Source organism: Hesperophylax consimilis, chromosome 2, assembly GCF_061612785.1.
Source record: "Hesperophylax consimilis isolate HC1 chromosome 2, BYU_Hcon_1.0, whole genome shotgun sequence".
Lineage (NCBI taxonomy): Eukaryota > Metazoa > Arthropoda > Insecta > Trichoptera > Limnephilidae > Hesperophylax > Hesperophylax consimilis.
The window spans coordinates 4,184,502-4,202,707 of record NC_142837.1 but is presented as its reverse complement, the minus strand read 5'-3'; the positions used below and the strand labels follow the sequence as shown (position 1 = coordinate 4,202,707).

Sequence of the window (18,206 nt, the reverse complement as noted above, 5' to 3'; positions counted from 1 at the left end):
TTCTGAGATTATTACTGAATGTGTGGTGGCTGTTCTTGTTCATCAACTACGCTAGCCGCTTTTTGACTCGGGCACATAAAACAGGCACGGGACTGAGGCGAGGCGAGGCGAGGCGAGGCAAGGGCGTGCACTACACGCGAGGGTTCTGAGATTATTACTGAATGTGTGGTGGCTGTTCTTGTTCATCAACTACGCTAGCCGCTTTTTGACTCGGACACATAAAACAGACACGGGACTGAGGCGAGGAGAGGCGAGGCGAGGCGAGGCAAGCGCGTGCACTACACGCGAGGGTTCTGAGATATTTCGAACCTTATCATAAAAGACCAGCAAACATACTCAAATGTACTTTGACTTAATTAATTTAAATAGACTCCCTGCAGTGAAAAAAATTCATATTGGGTTTTAGCATGGTTTGAACACCATACGAGTAGAATAGGTTATGTTGTTTTATTTTCTTTATAAACACCTTTCCCTAAATCCCTACATCCTTACATTCCTACAACCCTACATCCCTACACACCTACACCTCAACATCCCTACATCCCTACATTCCTACACTCCAACACCCCAACACCCCAACATCCCTAAATCCCTACATCTCTACCATCCCTACATCCCTACATCCATATATCCCTACATCACTACCATCCCTACATACTTACATCAATTTATCTCATTTCCATACATCCCTACATCCGTACATCCCTATATCCCTATACACCTACTCCTCAATATCCCTAAATCCCTACATCCCTATATACCCACATCTCAACACCCCAACATCCCTAAATCCCTATATCCCTACCATCCCTACATCCCTACATCCATACATCCCTACATTCCTACATCCATACATCCCTATATCACTACCATCCCTACATCCCTAAATCCCTACATCCCTAAATCCCTACATCCCTACATCCCTACATCCCTCCATCCCTACATCCCTGCATCCCTAAATCCCTACATCCCTACTTCCCTGCAAGTCTCAAATAATAAAATGATACTGAAATCTTGTGAAAATCCACGAGTTGTAGAAAATCTAAGGCCTTTATCGCATGTCAAAGGCTTGTGTTTACAGCCAAGGAGATAAGGCTTAAGATGTTTGAACAGCGTCACGCGTTTCTACGTAAAACAGTGAAGCTTTACAATAGAGGGAAAGGCACGCGGTTTGGAGGTTACCGAGAACTTTGAATTTAATGTAAGATGGCGTCAAATATCTCCCGGAATTCCGTGGAACCGAGGAAACATAAAAGTTTCATAGTTAAACACGTTCAAATATAAATATATATATAGAGAGAGAGAACCCTGCGTATTATTATAATTATTTTTAATGTTAATACCGCACAATAATCCCATTTTCTCCCAGCCATCTGGAGGCAGTAGGAATATCCCTGATTGGGGTATTTTTTGAGGCTGACGGAAGTGGGGAGGGAATGGTAATGAATATAGAGACTAGGGTTATCAATCATCGCTTCAGTTCTGAATGGTAGACTTTTACCAGGGTGATACTGAGAATATATTTCACTCGTTGAAAACTGTTCAAGATTGAGGAATTGGATAACTATGGTTGCAGAACATAAATATAGGAGCGACAAAAAAAAAGAATTGTATATTTATACAAGAGTATTTTTCGATGCTACGAGATGCATACGCAAGATGCTTCTTATGTAGCTTAGAGTGGAAACGTTGTATTTGTACGATTGCTTTTTTACTGTACATTTTTAAGGTAAATAATTTTTCTTGTATTTTTCAGACTATAAAATTATTTTTCCTTTTGAAACTGAAAGCTTGATTACACTGAATACAATATACCGAGAGGTGTGATCTTTAAATGCGTCTTTTGAAACTGAAAGCTTAATTACACTGAATACAATTTACCAAGAAGTATGATCTTTAAATGCGTCTTTTGAAACTGAAAGCTAAATTACACTGAATACAATATACCAAGAGGTGTGATCTTTAAATGCGTCTTTTGAAACTGAAAGCTTAATTACACTGAATACAATATACCAAGAGGTGTGATCTTTAAATGCGTCTTTTGAAACTGAAAGCTTAATTACAATGAATACAATATACCAAGAGGTCTGATCTTTAAATGCGTCTTTTGAAACTGAAAGCTTAATTACACTGAATACAATATACCAAGAGGTATGATCTTTAAATGCGTCTTTTGAAACTGAAAGCTTAATTACACTGAATACAATATACCAAGAGGTGTGATCTTTAAATGCGTCTTTTGAAACTGAAAGCTTAATTACACTGAATACAATATACCAAGAGGTCTGATCTTTAAATGCGTCTTTTGAAACTGAAAGCTTAATTACACTGAATACAATATACCAAGAGGTCTGATCTTTAAATGCGTCTTTTGAAACTGAAAGCTTAATTACACTGAATACAATATACCAAGAGGTGTGATCTTTAAATGCGTCTTTTGAAACTGAAAGCTTAATTACACTGAATACAATATACCAAGAGGTGTGATCTTTAAATGCGTCCTTTGAAACTGAAAGCTTAATTACACTTAATACAATATACCCAGATGTGTGATTTTTTAATGCATCTTTTGGAACTGAGAGCTTAATTGCTCTGAATACAATATACCCAGAGATGTGATCTTTAAATGTGTCTTTTGGAACTGAGATCTTCATTGCTCTGAATACAATATACCGCGAGGTGTGATATTTAAATGCGTAACTTGGAACTGAGAGCTTAATTGCTCTGAATACAATATACCCAAAGAGGTGATCTTAAGCAATTTAAAAGAATATATTTGATTTTTTGCTTAACGCACTACAGTTTGACCCTTGGACCCCAGATCAACGAAATTTACTATCTGTTCATGAAGGAATTTCCTAATCATATGGAAATAAAGAAAAAATTGCTTATTCGGGTACATTGAAACGCCCACAACACAATACTTTCTAACCTTATCCCTTCAGTTGATACTAGATACTCACAGTATTTTACCTTTTTTTTAATATTTCAAACCGGCAAAACAGCAGTTTAATTTGTTAAATACCGAAAAACTGTTTTTTTTTTTTAATTTGTTAGAAAATTTTAAAATCAGGTAATGTCTGCCTTTCATGGTTTTGCAATGAGTTTTTCTCTTCATGACAAAGTGTGTAGATATGTTTACCATGGTTTGTTTTATTGGTTTCTTTATATAATGTCACAGTTCAGTTTCCAATAAATATTATTACTTCGCGTGTTACTTTGATTTGAAGACTTTTGAAATCTACTACAGTTAAAAATTGACGTTTCATCGAATGCATGAAAAGTATTTGGTCAGGTTTATGTTATATATTTCATGTAAAAATCTACTTAGACTAGAAAATGTGAATGTGAGATAAATATTATTATGACGTTTTTAATACTTCAGTAGTATTGAAAAATAGAACTATAGTTAAAGTTTAGTGAAGTTTAATTTAGATTTTCTTAACTTTAACTATAAAACATTATTATGACGTTTTTTAATGCTCCAGTAGTATGGAAAAATAGAACTATAGTTGAAGTTTAGTGAAGTTTAATATGGCTTATCTTAACTTTTTTATTGTAACTACAAATAATTTGTTTGTAACTATAAAAAGGGGAAACGTCATCACAAATTGTTTTAAGCCAAATCTGTTTTGAAAAATCCATTAAACTGAAAAAAGAATGTGAATTTCGGATGAATATAAAAAATCATAAAAATATATTTAATTTTCAGCGAAATATGATTTTATTATAAACTAGTGTTTAAATTACTGGCGAAACCGGTTAGAAAGACGTGTGAATTATTAAATGTTATATATCATTTACTATAGATAGGTATCTTTATTAGAACAAGGTAAAATTTTATTTGTTTAGAATTTCAAAATCCATTCATGTTTTATCATTGACCCTATACTACACGAGAAAAAACACTAAATTTTATTGACCAGCGATGACATCTTTAGGTGGTGAGGTTAATCTTAAATTAAAAAAATATATGTGTTTCTCTAGAGTAGCTTTTGATATTATTATCTACGGTTGCACGTGTGCGACTATTGTTTCCCTTTTAGCGGCTTCCGTTAAAACAAAAGTCGTAAACAAAAGAATAAAAATCACTCCTGCGCATAGATTTCTCGATGCCAACTTATTTACTAAAAAATGCCCAACATACATATGCTCTGTGTTTGATCCAAAACAATTTAAGTACAAAATGTTACCGACTTATGTTGATAACATAAAATACTATTTGTGAGCGAAAAACGATTAATTATTCTTGAATAAAGTGGTTCAATAAGAGAAGTTGTGAAATATTACAAAAGTATGAATAAAGCGTGCTAAAGTGTTTCTATTCCTGTCATAAACTATCGAAAAATGTAAAACGATTTTACAATAAAAATTACAAATGCATACAACATCGAAACATTAGAAAAAAGTGGAGTTTTGTTAAGAAGCCGCTAAGAAAGTTTTGGACATTGCTGTATGAGCTCAACATGTCCTATTAACATTATGCAAACCTCTTTTAGGCCATTTAGGATTTTTTTTGGATATTTACACAGTTCGACCACCATACATTTGCACAATACAATGACCAAAAGTGCCATGTTCAAAGAACTGCTTTTTTTGCTTATGTCTTGTTTTTTGTGCTTTGGTATTTATTATATTTTTTAATATTATTTGTTGATTCTACCAACTTCTTCTTTATATTTTACTAATGTTTTCTTCTCTAATCGAAACACTTCCTTTTTTTATTCAAAAATAATAAATCATTTTATAATATCACAATAAATTTGGTAAAATGTTGTATTTAATAAAGTGTTTTGTTTCACCAAACACAGGACAAAACAAATCTATTAGTTTCTTTTGGCCTTTTGGCCTTGAGGAAATTATTTTCTTCAGGGCTTCGTGTGTAGTGTTAATTTTTTTTATGTGAAAAATTAGTTCTGTGTAAATTTCAGGATTGCCGCGCCACTTGAAGATGTCATCGCAGGTCAATGGAATTTGTTTTTTCTCGCATTGTATAGGCTAAATGATTAAACATACCTATCAGGATTTAATCATTGATCGCAAGGTATAGGCTAAATGACTAAACATACTTTGAAATAAAAACAATATTTTTTTGTTTAAAACCACGAATTTTTATTAATTTTAAGACCGACCGGTTTCGCTCTACTCGAGCATCGTCAGGGTACAAAATTAAACTAATCAATAATACAAAATGTGTCATTATATATATATATACAGAGGGAGAGAGAAAGTAAAACAAAAATGAATCAACAATATATTACAAGAAAACGATTAGTGTACATAAAAAAAAAAGATTAAACATACCTATCAGGATTTAATCATTGATCGCATAGTATAGGATAAATGATTAAACATACCTATCAGGATTTAATAATTGATCGCATAGTATAAGATCAATGATTAAACATACCTATCAGAATTTTACATTGCGTTTTGTGATTTTTTCTCTCGTACGGTTTGGAATTACGCGATAAGCAAGTCTTTGCTACAAAAATATTTTCTATAAACAAAAATTGAGAACTGAAGCGTGATGAAGGCAATCCTTTACAGTCGCAATATCTTTTGGATTCATTGAAATCATTTACTTTACACATTACAAAATGCCAAAAAAAAATTGTTTAATGAAAATGAACTGGAACATTATTTTTATTTCACCGTAATGGTCTTTACAAACTACTTCATGATTTCTGATTCGTACCAACGCGTCATGTAATAAAACCTAACATTAAACTAAATATGACACACGTTCCCAAGTTCCAAGTCCTCACAACACTTCGAAAATCCCCTACTGCTATCATTATAATCGGAAAGAGGACTTAGCTGGGAGAGAAACCCGACGCAATTGTTAACTCAGTCACTAACCCTTAAAGTAGTCACAAAAACCAACGCACCATGAACTAACTCATATTTTTTGTATTGTTCACTACGTAGGTACTATATGCGAAGTTAAAATATATATTTTTGTAAAAACATTTTATTTTATTTGATTTTTAGTAAATTTGTATTTGGTTCTCTTATAATGAAAGGTAAAATGAAATAAATGTAAATATGTACGTGGAATAGCATAACAAAGTTCAAGGGAGAAAAAGCTTAGAATATAATAATATTATGAAGTGTTCAAATCCTGCTACTAATAATACAGTATATTGTTATCTGGCAAACTTTTATTCCGGCATTATGTAAAGTTCGTCCATAAAACTATAAATTTTCTACCAGCATTTTCATACTTTGCGAGAACGAACTGCATTATTCAAATCAAGAGTTCGCGAACAAGCGCTTTTGCCGAGAAGGAAATATATTGTTGTACTTTCCTAGTAGTGTAAGTAGTATAATGTATTCGGAGAATAGGTGAGCCGACAAGAGTTGTTTGTCGAAGAGAATTTACTAAGTTTATTATAAATAACAATGTTAACTCTTGTTTCTAAATAGAATTTTATGCTTATTATACTAAGCGCCCTTGAGGTGTTATCTCAAAAAAGCGGCGCTATACAAATTGTCCATTATCATTATCATTTTTATTACTAAAGTTTTTTAGTACATAATTATAGGATTAAAGTTTTGCTTTGATGATTTTTTTCAAATCCGCCTACTATCTATACTTATATGAGTAATATGTTTTATGTTTACTAGAGAAAATTATTTTTCTGAATCTTCAATGGAAAATATTTTTTAATGTTGCGATCGAATGAATTACCCATTATGTGGGCCAATTTATTATTTAATTTTCTTGAATGGAAATAATAACAGTTATTTGTATAATTTTACTCTGTAAGTAGGTACCTATAAAATATATGACTTTCTAAATTACTGAAATGTGGTAACTATTGCGCAAATTCTCAATGATGGCTACCAATCTATTTTAAGTGTTGACTAAACGCAGCCATTCCGTAAAATTAAATTATCGAAACGCTCCATGGTAAAAAGAATCCTAATATCCGACCAATACAGGAGTATTTTCCCTCTCGAGTGAACAAATTTATCGATAAAAATCCAATGATATAAAATTTAAATGTACCATACAATCTGCGAAACAAGCCCGCAGAAGCCTTGAAAATCGTCCAGACAATCCGAGCATTTGACACCAATGTGTTGCCAAATGGGAGATCAATACAGGACCCGCACTTGAGATGGAAGAAAGGCTGAACTCGGGAATAAAGGATCCGCACAATCGGGCCAAACCTTGTTTATGCTCCGGGTGAAAACGCTATTTTTACTCGCGGGGTTACTTTGACAATAATGTGACATCTGACTTTTGCGGTGAATACTTGTATCTTCGGTAAAACTTGTGCCTAATTTTTAGTCAGCGCCGCTTCTTTCACAAACCAAAAGCAAAATGAGATTGTCAGCAAAGTTAACTGATACCTGCTTGAATGTTTTTTGGATTTTGTACTGGAATGAATCTTTCTCGATTACTGACTTCAAATAATATCTACTCACATAATAATATTGGTTTTAAAATAGGTTGCTTTTGCGATGATTTTAATTCTAGCATATGTTGGTAAGTGTCCATATTTTAGCATGCTGATGATGCTATGCTGATTGCTAATAGTATGGATGATCTACAGTTTTTCGTGTCTAGGATGAACGAAGTATACATGAAAAATGAGTTAATGATGAATCTAAGTAAGTCTAAAGTAATGGTGTTAGAAAGAGAGAGTACGAAAACAGTGTGCAATATAGTTGTGAATGAGGAATACTTCGAGCAGGTGGATGAGTTTGTTTATTTAGGGAGTATGTTAACGAGAGATGGGAAGGTTGACAGAGATATTGAAAGAAGGGTTAGTGCAGGTAATGGAGGACTGAACGCAGTTGGCGCTAACAAAAAATTGTCCAAAGAAGCGAAGTTAGCAGTCCACAATGGAGTGCTGATACCTACCCTGATGTATGGAAGTGAGGCATGGAACTGGAAAAGAAAGAATGAAAGTAGATTGAAAGCTGTTGAAATGAGATCCCTGAGACGTATGTGTGGTCAAACCATTTTTGATCGTGTGAGGAATGTGGAGATCCGCAAAGAGTGCAATGCTGATGTAAGCATAATGAGTAAGATTAAGAGAGGGACGCTATGGTTTGGGCATGTAGAGCAAATGAGTGAAGATAGGAGTGTAAGGAGGATATATGATGCAAATGCAAATGGCGTGATGGTTAGTTAGTTAGTTAGTTAATTAAGAACATAAAATAGGACAGTAGGTAAAAAGTTTTTTCAGAATTATTATATACCTAACTGCATTCCAATTTGAATGATCTCCGGCAAGTTTGCTAAAAGCCAATCATTTCGGGAGGCGGGTATCGGTACCGCTGCCCGGGAACCATTTACTGGATAGCTAAAACCTCTGCCTTAGGTCACCCCAAGGAGCCGCTACGTTTAGTGACTAAGCAAGGATGCCAGGGTTTACGGAGTGAGGTTTGTCTAGGTCTTGGCAGTGGATGTGTCTACTCACCTACTGAGTTGTGGGATTACTCATTAAGGCTAACTTAATCATTTTCACAATGGGTTTGGTTTTACTAACGTAAAATAATATTATAAATTGGTCCACAGAATTATTTTTTAAAGTTTTTTTTTCAGCTCAATACGGCGACGTTATAGATATTATCAGTTACAAGATTTTGAGACATTATTATTTTTACGGAAATTATTGTGTATACAAAAGAACATACATACAAAAGAAAGGGTGCTGGTTTCACACAGTATTACCTCGGGCCTTATAAATAGACCTAAATATACACTGTTATTTAAATGAAATTGGCAAATATTGACCTTTACGTTGGCTTACCTTTTAAAAGGTGAGCAGTTTGAGAAAAAACTACATCTTTTCAAAGTGCCCTAGAATAGCATTCCTTCTACGAACAGGTATGAGAATTCAGCGTTGGGTTACCTGAATTCCAAAGTTTAGAAAGGTGGAGAGTGGAGATGTACATAATATGCCGAACCGTAATAACTAGAATGTCGGTTTTAGAATTGAAATCCAGACGTGAAATGCTATCCAAGACAAAAGGGGCCAAGATAAATGAGAGACGTTTGGATCGGGAATGTAGAGAGCCACGGAAAAAAGTGGACTTATCCCGGCGAGGAAAAGAACCGTAGAAATTGCGGGATTGGATTCCTTAATGGGAACACTCACTCACCGAGCACGACCGATTGTTGGAAATACAAGAAAAAATGTCATTCGTGTGTTCCCTTTGTTGTTTTAATTTTAAAAGTCTGCCGTGTTCTACACTGTCTTAGGATTTATGAGCAAATGAAGGGAAAATTCGAAAGTTTAACGGAATGTGACTTTTCAACTTCCCCTCTTCTTTTGATCTTGAAATATTATAGCGTCTCTTGTGTCATCTTACTAGAATGTACAAAAAAACCAATGAAACTATATTCCATTTTGTGTATATTAATGTTTTGTATCAAGCTTTCTCCCCGTTTTCTTCGCCGAATATATCAACACTTATCCTTTTGATGTTTAGATATTTCATCAGGATATATGGGATGTCCCAGAAGCTATGGATTAAACGAAGTGGGATGATTGGGGAGGTCATTTTCAATCAAAATGTGGTGACCTTTAGAGGTCCGACTCATAACCCTCTGAATATTATATTGATTTTTGTATTTTTATTGTTTTTTTTTACTATCTATAAAACCCTGTTATTTTTATTTGTTTATGATTATAAGAAAATGTGTGACGGCTTAGCGCTAATGGTTGTTTTTGTTATTATATATAATTGGCAGAACCAGTTTATCAATCAAAATAAAACCAAATTTAAAAATGTTACCACTAGCTCAGCAAGTATTTTTTGCATTATTGTGACAGCTGTTTTTGCGTTCAATACAGTTTAATAATGGTCAATCACAATAAGTAATAATTAAAAAAATTGCAAAACTTTAACATCATTGTTAAATTCGATTTACCATAAAAAAATACATAGTTTTTGTTTTCTAATGAAAATTGTAACTCTGGTTAAAATGATAACGTAGGCTAAAAATACACAAAAGAACAATTTAACCATTTGAGCATTAATACGCAAGTTTAAAAAGTTATAAAGGTACAATAATATAGTTGTACATGCTGAAAAATTATTTATTTTGTGAAAAATATAAAATGATATACCTGGATGTTTGTAAGTTTCACAGATATACCAAATATATTAATTTAAGTGCTTCATAATATCTAAATAAAATAATAATATAAAAAACCCCTAGCCTGGTTTGTTACTTTGAAAATAATAAAGTGCTGCATGTAATATACGAAGTCATAAAAGTAATGGAATATGATATGATAAATGATGAGAGCGTGATAAAAAGTAGGTTGAACGTGACGTGTTATTAATGTTTTATCTTAGCCCGCTTGGCAACTGAGATTACAATAAGATGAACGCAATCATTTACAAGTCACATCTCCGTAAGGGTAGGCAGTCGGTTAGAAGGGTTACAAACACGAGTTAGTCTTCACTCAAGGCTTTCTGACTGATTCAGAAACGATACACACTTGAAATCATTTGAGGGTTATATATACTTGCAAATCTGAAGAGACAGGAGTAATTTACGCAATATTCTCATTCTCATCTCTTCCCCCTCTTCACTACCTTTAGATCTTAATTGGGAAATCCATAGTTCCACTAGCTTTTCTATTATTATTTTATGTGAATATAGCAAAAAAGTCCCAATTGCTAACATCTGTCTGGAGTCTGGCATTCTTACCTGGGACATGTTGTTAGACTGAACGCAGTGGGGAGAGAAAGGAGGAAGGTGGAAAGAGTTTAGTTATTCAGATATGGCCACCAAACACGATTTAGCCGTTAAAAACATTTATCTTTTTTTTACACAAATTGTGCACACATTTTTAAATATTTTTTCAAACCTTAGTACAAAATACAAAATAAAGTAAGTAAAGATAACCCACTAAGACATTGCCTGTGTGTGGGTGATAAAAAAATAGTATTTATGAAATAATAATCGAAATATACTTATTAAATAAAAATCGAAATATACTATTTAAGTAATAATCGAACTGTACTATTAAAAAAATAATCGAAATATACTATTTAAAAAATAATCGAAATATACTATTTAAAAAATAATCGAAATATACTATTTAAAAAATAATCGAAATATACTATTTAAAAAAAAATCGAAATATACTGTTAAAATAAATACAACATCAAGTACCCAAGTAATAGTGTAAATTTGAAGTAAATGTTATATTGTTGTGAATAAGTGAAACAACTATATAAATATAGATTAAAGAACAAAAAGACAATATTACCAAAATTCTATAACATAAAAGAATAAAACATATACACGCAACACAAAAAAATATATAAAACACGCAACACGCACAAACACATATATCATTATAAATGCCGATTTACATTCTCTTTTGATATTTTTCTTTTGGTGTTATAATTATATTTTAATTTTTAATCTTTATTTTTATTTTAAATTTATCTTTATTTTAATATTGTTTTTCTTTTTTTTTTAAATGTATAAATTCTTAAATTATAAAATGGGGGCCTCAGCACGGGTAAACAACCCAGTGAGGCCAACATTACTGAATTGAAATATGAAATATTGTAAAAAAAAATGTATCAACAATAAAAAAAAAAATACTCCACCATTGAGTTCGTGGTTGTGAGGTAATACTTAATATTGTAACAGAATGTATCAAAATCTATTCTTTAAGTGGGTTCCTACCAGTGCCAGTGGCGTGCAAAAGCGTTCTGAAGACTGAGTGGCTTTAGAAACCTTTGAAAAAATAAACTTATAATTTTACCAAAATGATAGTAGTTATGTTTGATGTTTATAACATCATTTTTCTTATGCTCACTGATCTAAGCAAATAATGAAGAAGTTTTTGCAAAAGAATATAGTCGGAACTTTAAAAAACAATTAAGTCCCAATTTTAAAAAACAAATTTATGTAAAAATTAAAGACCGTTAAAATTCACATATGGATAAAAATAATAAGTCTGCTTGAATTTCTTATATTTTTATAAGAAATTTGAAATTTACTCCTTAAAATGTAGAGTTATGTAATGTATTTTCGTTATGTGAATTTGTCTTAATTATGTGTTTCGATTAGAGTTTTTTTTCTATTAAAAAGTTATGTACCTGGATTTACTCACCAAAAAGGTAACCTGAAAAATATTTATTTACGGATATTAAAATACAGACACGCTTTTATTAGGTAGGCACTAAACCATTTTAAGTTTGTTGTAAATTGATGTTTCCTAAAACAACGCCGTAGAATTTATGTATGTTATTTCTGAAAAGAAGACTAATATTCTGAAATTAAATGGTACTTACTTAACAATTTACACTATGTTTCTATCTTGAAATAATTTAGACAAACCAAAAACTTAATTTTTATGCGCACATTGAGAAAATTGTGAATAAAGTTTTCTGCGTGCTAGGCTTTGAAACAGAAACAACCTTGTATTTCGAAAACCAGAAACATGCCTACTCCGTTACTGTACGCTGGTCCATTCTGAACATGAATAATCACAATGCACTTTCAAATGGACTCCACTTTACGTATCCAAAATATTTTTTTGTTTTGCCACAATTACAGATACGTAAAAATATGCTCTCGATCAATAACGTCTCCACTCTCTCTTATCGGCAAATATACATTGACCTCGATACTCTGTGTAAAATGTGCAACAACGTTATCGACTGTCCTAACTTAATCAATCTAATAAACTTTCAGAGACACACAGGACAATTCGGTTTTACGACTTATTTCACATTAACAGGACGCGCACACTTATCAAATGATATCAAACTTTTCTAATGAAGTAGGTATTTGTAAACATAGACATTGTGCTTTTTTTCTCATCCATTACAATATTTTTATTAAAAAATAAAAAAAAAAACTCTTTAAATTGACGTAAATAATGCGTAATGGCTTAATTTTCTGCTATTAATGTTAATTTGCGAGAAAAACTTTGAATGTACGCAAATTTTAAAATTGGCAATGCTCTATACTGTCTTGTTAGTAAATTACTGTATGTATCTACCTGTGTTTACTACTTTCAAAGATCAAAGCAATCATCTATCGTTTTTAAATATGTGCATTTTACCGTATGTTAATAAAACATGCTCTGCCATCAGCCAGACATAGAATTAAAGGAGCAGTATGAGCATTAGATATATGTCACAACATCGGTTCCGCGACGCGAGAGAGATGGAGTGCCATCATTGAAACACTTTCCTTGAAATTTATGTAACGTTTCTTAGATCAAAGGAGTTGAACAAACACTTTCAGCGTTTCAGCGGCATAGCTTTTGACTTAAGTGGCCTTTTGAAAACTATAAAAAATAGCTTGACAGCGAAAATATTACCCACAAGAAAGCGACGCTTTACTCAGGGCGGCAGATGTGCTTCTTGATGTAATAAGATGGAAATACTGCGAACATTTATTTTAAAACAGAACAAAAATTTCACTATCCAGAAAATATCACCGACCTCCGTGGTCAAGCAGTTGAAATCCTTGACTACGAATAAAGACCAAAACCAAACCAAATACATTTTTTTATTGATTTGTGTTATTTCAAATTTCATTAATATTAAATATTATTATGTGTACTTGCGGTATTCAGACTTATAGATAATTTCATTAATATTAAATATTATTATGTGTACTTGCGGTATTCAGACTTATAGATAATTTCATTAATATTAAATATTATTATGTGTACTTGCGGTATTCAGACTTATAGATAATTTCATTAATATTAAATATTATTATGTGTTCTTGCGGTATTCAGACTTATAGATAATTTCATTAATATTAAATATTATTATGTGTACTTGCGGTATTCAGACTTATAGATAATTTCATTAATATTAAATATTATTATGTGTACTTGCGGTATTCAGATTTATAGATAATTTCATTAATATTAAATATTATTATGTGTTCTTGCGGTATTCAGACTTATAGATAATTTCATTAATATTAAATATTATTATGTGTACTTGCGGTATTCAGACTTATAGATATATTCATTAATATTAAATATTATTATGTGTAGGTACTTGCGGTATTCAGGCTTATAGATAATTTCATTAATATTAAATATTATTATGTGTACTTGCGGTATTCAGACTTATAGATAATTTCAGTATTTCGCCGATGAAAGACCACCATTCAGAATCGAAACGTGGCTTTTTTATTTTTATGTGACACCTCACAAGAGTGTCCCTGCCTGTGCAGTGTACAGACAGGGGAACTATGTCACCACCCGGTTGGGCGGCGTTGTGAGGCGGAATAAGGTAGGGGCTGTAGGAAGGGATTTGTTAATGCGGGCTTTGAACGGGTGTTCAGTTCGTGTCCGTTGAGTTTCGCGCACGTGCACCGGTGCATCAGGAATCAATGCTGCTAGCTCCTTGGAGCAGGCTCCATTGAAATACCTGTAGAACAGACACAGCATGCCTACATTGCGTCTATGCATTAGAGAAGGCAATCGGTCTGTTAACAACGGATTGTCAATCAGACGGATCGCTCTCCTTTGCCCAGATTCAAGCAGGTTTATTAAGTATTTTGGGGCACCAGCCCAAAGGTGGCTTCCAAATTCAATAGTTGGGCGGACTTGAGACTTGTACAGGGTCAGCAGTTGGTCACTGTTGAAGAATCTCCTAGCCCTGTACAAGACGCCCAACTTTTTAGAGGCCTGATTAAAATTGATTGAAATGAATTAATTGCCTGATTGAAATTGTTTTAGCAATATTTGATGACCAGATCTGAATAGCCAGTAAGTTCTCTACCTTCCTCTCCTTTCTTTCCCCATTACCTGTCTCACAAAGTAACCCATTTTCGGATTCCATAGTCTCACTGGCTCCAGACGGTTGGGATCAGTTGGGTCTATTGTGCAGTACTCATAAATAAGAGGTGAGTGGCCACTGAAATCACACCGTTGATTTGTGTTATTTCAAATTTGATTACTACGAAATAATATTATGCTTATTTGAGTTACCTTCCGGAGCAGCAAATACATTCAGTATTGCCCTGGTGAAGGAACCACCACTAATCAGAATCGAAACGTTGCTTTCTTGAAATGGCTTAAACCATGTTTGGTGATTAGCCCTGTATATCCAGGTACTTATTAACCTTCCTCTTCCCATGTCCCACCTTTCCCCACTCGTTTTAGCGTCACAATATACCCTACTCGTGTCACTGGCTTCGGAGAGTTGGGACTCTTGTGCAGTATATATATGTAGGATCTTGGTAGTGTGACAATGAAATATAATGATGTTGTTGTTGTCACAGCGTTTATTGTGAGTCAGAATAACATATCAGTTGAGTTGCGCAGTTGAGAGATGGCTCTGGATTGATGATGATGATGACAGCAGTCGTAGACGAAGATGGCGGCGATGGAGTCGTGGAGACCGGCCTTGTTGCTGCGTTCAGCACTGATGAAGACCTGGGGTCTTCCCGGTACTTCAGTGTGAACGAGGTAGGCGAAGGTGCGATGGACTGGTCTGCAGATGCTGACCGGCGAATGCCACGGGGCCGAGGCGTAGACTCACGGTACGCCAAGTCGGACTTGTTGACTGGAGTGATGTGGAATGAATGATGTACTTAGGTCCTTCACCGCTTATATAGCTGCTGATTCCTTTGTTCTCGTCTGCCACGGGTTGGAGTAGCGTCTGGACGTCGAACCCGCAGGACCGCTGACTCGGTTCATTGTATGAGCGTTTGCATCACCCTGTATGCAAATCAGCAGTTTACGTATTGCGGTACCGATATTTTTATTTAAGTTTCGCACGACTGATTGCTGTCTCAGCTGTTTAACTCGTGCAGTCTGGTTATGATCTGATGACCCTAAGAGCGGTGACGTAACCGCTACATATATATAAAAAAAAAAACAAACCTTAGACACCGTCCCGATTCCAAAAGCCAAAGCAGATTTAGTTGTATATGAGTTACTTGGAAGATATTCATTTAATAATTTAACACTTACTTTTTTTTTCTAATGGGTAGGTTAGAGATTCCGCTTTCAATGAATCATTTAATTTTGTGATAATAAACATAACGCAACACATTTGTTCTGCATCTATTTAGGTACGCATATACAGTTCCTTTCCGCTCAAGCGGCAACACGACCTAATACGTATATGACATGGTATCTTAGTTTTTTTAACCAAATAGAGCAATGCCAAAAGTATTTTAAGTACCTTCTGCGCAACCTGTAGAGTAAACAAATAAAAATAAGATTTACATTTAAGTATTGCTACCGCCGACAGTCTAATCATGATCAATCGCTTAGAAGCAGCATATGTTTTAATTACTTACCCGTGAAAAATTATGGGCTATTATAATTCCTCTTTTGAAAACTTAGTTGAAAATACGTACTTTACCGCTTGTCTGATTAATTATTCTTCACAACCCTGATTCCAATTTTGAACACTAAAATTAAATTCAAAGTAAATCTGAGTGCTAGAATTAATTGAAGTAGAGATACAGACATAAGTTAGAAATTTGTATTTTTGATAATGTACTGAGAGGTATGAAGATACAGATTAGGTACATACATTGTAATACAATAAGTGGTGATGCTGCGGATTTCCACTTTCAATTCGGTATCCGGTCATTTATTATCAGTATTATCACCCAACACGTCATCGCCTACATTTGAAAAACATCATCAAAGAGAAACATCATCAGAATACACATTATACCTTATATAATATCTGTGACAAAAAAGGAAAAAGTGTTTTTTTATGAATCAGATCCTTGAGTTAAAATAATTATAAAGTTTTTTTTTTTATATAAATGCGCTTGAAAAGATGAACTTTCTTTCAAGCGCTGCTAAATAATATACACATTTAAAAAAATAGAACAAAATATTTTCCAGTGTTCTGAAATTCTCAATATTTTTTAACATCAGTTGTAACTGTATTAATAATACTGTTCGAATGTGAATTTTTTTCAATTAAACTCATATAAAATGATAGAGTTATAGATTTAAATATTTAGATAGATTTAAAGATTTTCTTAATCCAAATATGCAAGAGATCTTTAATTAATGAAAATGAAATTGTTTTGTAGTCGTGCAGAAAAAGTTATTTGATATTCATTATCTTAATTTCTGACTTATCACTGTACAATCATCGTATAGTACTAACTATGAGATAAACTCGTTGAAATGATGAAAAATTTATAAGATCCGCCTTGAAAAATAGGAAAAGGTTCTTCAAATGTCTGATGTTTCAATTGAGTAGGTAATGTAATTTTAACACTTTCATACGTACTTGTTAGTTGAAGCTCTGGTCCATGAAAGTTACATCATCCGGGTACTAAAAGACGCATTCTTTTTCACGGACATTACAACACACACACTTGGAAACTATCCACTGTTTTGTAAAATATCACCTATTTTCAAAGAAGAAACTTAATTTTATTCTAACTTAGCTATTCAAAAAGATTGAAACTTTTTAAAAATGCTATAATGGTCACTAAGAAGATTTTTTAAAACGCTTATATTTATTTAAATACGCATTGATACACAAATACTATTAGGTTAATTTATATATTTATAAACTTTAACTGACATTTACTACATTAAGAAAAATATTTCAAATTTATAACAACTTTTTGACGCAGTTTTTATTTATGAAAGAATTAAGTGAATGTTGAATTAATTTCGTCGCTTGATATCACAATCGTATTTTTTACCGCGCGAATCGAAGAAATAACTTCAGCACGGGCAATACATACAAATCGGGTCGATCACGAACACCACTTCGCTGGAGAGCTTTAAAATGCGCCAATTGAAAGTTTTGTTTGAACCGTGGCCACGCGGGTAGCAGCACCGGGGGTACTAGCGACTAGCGTCAGGGCGTCTCGGCGCCTACTGTCTCTCTCGGCGCCGCGACGCCTGTGCGCAGGTCGCCGCCGGAATGCGCGCGCCATACAGGCTCGCGAGGGATGTGTCGTCATAGCTCCGGAGCGAGGTATAGGGATGGGGCCACAGCTGGAGCGAACGAGCTATCTTCAGAGGCTCTGGTTTTACTAGAAAGACTATTATGCTGTTTTTTTCGAGCAATATTTATAGACACGGACCGGAGAGAAGTATCACAAGCTGTTACGCGCCTCTGCATGGTGACACTGCCTTGAATTTTTTGTAGTTCACCGTTTGTTCTTTAACGCTGCTAGTGATTTATGTGGCTCCTTTCGCTTAACAATCTGCATGACAATTCATCTTGCATGGACATTTTTT

The 18,206-nt window shown here is 33.6% G+C and overlaps 1 protein-coding gene across 1 annotated transcript in view; it reads right to left on the bottom strand.

The window, feature by feature from the left end:
- LOC149425629 (junctional adhesion molecule B-like) overlaps positions 1 to 17,824 on the bottom strand; it is a 237,142-nt gene extending 219,318 nt beyond the window's left edge. Inside the window, exon 1 of the mRNA XM_089644341.1 lies at positions 17,239 to 17,824. The gene's annotated coding sequence lies outside the window, so the exon portion shown is untranslated. The remainder of the gene's footprint in view (positions 1 to 17,238) is intronic.
- Between the last annotated feature and the right edge of the window lie 382 nt (positions 17,825 to 18,206).